Here is a 2,535-nt window from a genome sequence, read left to right as displayed (position 1 = left end):
ATACATTCTATTGCTCATATGGGCAAAACAGGTAGAAACGGGCGAAAAAGTCACGTGCATGTCACGTATGGGATGTATCATTCATGTAGAAAATTGGGGGAGATGTGTCCGGCAAACAGCATGAAACTGGTTACTCTCAGCACAGGTCAATTGTGCAAAAGTTGCAAAATCATGATTTTTTATGGCTCCTTGCATTTGTGGCATGCGCTTTGGTACTATTTCTTGTTGCATTCCAAAAAAGGAAAAGACAAATACCAAAAGTCAAATACAATTTTAGACAATCTAAGAAAGTTAAATAGAGAACTAAACCTAAAAGACTTGCCCTCCAGCAGGGGAAAGTACGTGAAAATTCACTTTTAAAACAGAAAAATCTGCTCACCTAGAGAGAGAACCTCTGCCTTCTCTCTACAAACGAGTTAAGGAAAAATTAGGTTTTTGTACCTATCTTTCCCCTTTTGAAATTTCCTCTTCCACCTCCGGTAAATCTGATACACCATCTTCACCTGTCAACAACTTCTCTCCCAAATCCTCCCTTCTCTCTTTTCAAGAGAGAAGGAAAATTTAGGATCTGTCCCTATCTTCCCCCTTTGCAATTTTCTCTGTGCGGTCCTCCAGCACGTTGACGCCGACTCTGAAGTTTTCTTCACAGGTCTGATCCCTGTGCTTTATCAGAAACACTTTGGTATTCTTCTACGTGTGTGAAATTTCTGCCAAGATTTCTTGCTGTGCTTCTAGCCATGAAAACTCTAGCTTGGAATTGTAGAGGTTTGTCCCGTCCCTCTGCAATTCTTAGCCTCAGGATTAAGGTCAGAAATAATTCTCCCGATGTTATTTTCCTTTCTGAAACTAAAACATCTCATTTTGTTGCTTTTAATATTTTACATAGTCTTGGTTTCTATTCGTTAGGGTCCGTTTGGGTTTGTGATTTCAAAAAGTGCGATTTAAAATAACGATTTTAAAATGTGCGATTTGAAAAAAGTGATTTTTAAAAACACAGTTAAGCATTTGGCAAAATCGCAGTTTGGCCTTTAAAATCACGAATTTACCTTTAAAATTCTGCGTTTTCAAAAAAACACCATCTTATCTGCGATTTGAAAAAGCAGATTTTCTGCGTTTTCAAATCGTAATTTTTAAAAATGCAGTTCCCAAACGATCTATGTTCTGGAATTTGGTTTAAAATCGCACTTATTGTCTACGAAATCGCAATCCCAAACGCACCCTTAGTCCATGTTCCCCCTGTTGGCTCTAAGGGTGGTCTTTTGTTGGCTTGGCAAAGTGGTGCTGAATTAGAATGTTTTGTGACTAATAAATTTACCATTACTGCATGGTGTTACTCTAACCCCCCCAACAATCCCTGGATTTTATCTTGTGTTTATGGCCCTTCTTTCAATAAGAACAATTCTGATTTCTAGAATTACTTAGCTTCAATTAATTCTGATTATTATGGGCCTTGGTTATGTATTGGAGACTTTAATAGTATTTTGGATCAATCTGAAAAATTTGGGGGTAGGCCTTATGCTTGTTCTTCAAATGATCCGTTTCGGGATTTTCTGAATTCACATGGGTTGGTTGATCTTGGTTTCTCTGGTTCCCCCTTCACTTGATCAAATCACAGGCATGGCCGGCATCTTATTATAGAAAGACTGGATCGCAGTGTTGCTTACACTCAATGGATTCATCTATTCCCTTTATTCTCAGTACGGCATCTTCCAGCCCAAGCTCCAGCCCAAGCTTCAGATCATAATGCTCTGTTTCTTAATACTTCCTCTAGCAACTCTCATCTTCATACACCTTTTAGGTTTGAGGAATTTTGGACTAAGATCCTGCTTGTACTGAGGTTATAGCTTCTGCCTAGCGCCCGAATGTTGTGGGCACCTCTTCTTTTATTCTTGCACAGAAACTGAAATCTGCTAAAGCTGCTCTTAAGGTCTGGAATTCTATTTATTTTGGGAATATTCAACATCGGATCCACACCTTGTTAAGTCAACTTGATGTCCTTCAGAGATCCCAGACTTTTCCTAATACCTCTACTAAAGAATGGACTATCAAAAAAACTCTGGATGATCTTTATCTTCAGGAAGAGATTCTATGGAAGAATAAATCTAGAGAAACTTGGCTCACCTGTAAGGATCTTAATACTAGATTTTTCCATGTCTCTACTATTATCAAAAGAAGAAGAACTTCCATTGATTTTCTCAAGTTGCCCACGGGAGCTTGGATTATTGAAAGGGCGGATATTGGGAACTACTTCTCCTCTAGACCCCCCCCCCTCCCCCCCTCCCCCCATCCTTAGTGATGGTAGGAGTCTTTCCACCTAATTTTCTTGCTTCCCTGTATGTTGTTTCAAAGTATCTATATATATATATATATATATATATATATATATATATATATATATATATATATAAAACAGAAATAAAATAAAAAAATCCAAAAAAGACCATGCCAGTTTCAATTTGTTATGATTATATAAAATAACGTACAGTATAATGTAGAAAGTTGACTCCTAAATTGATCGCTCTTGGTTTTGGGGTC

Source organism: Alnus glutinosa, chromosome 10 (genome assembly GCF_958979055.1).
Source record: "Alnus glutinosa chromosome 10, dhAlnGlut1.1, whole genome shotgun sequence".
NCBI lineage: Eukaryota > Viridiplantae > Streptophyta > Magnoliopsida > Fagales > Betulaceae > Alnus > Alnus glutinosa.
This window is presented reverse-complemented; position numbering follows the sequence as displayed.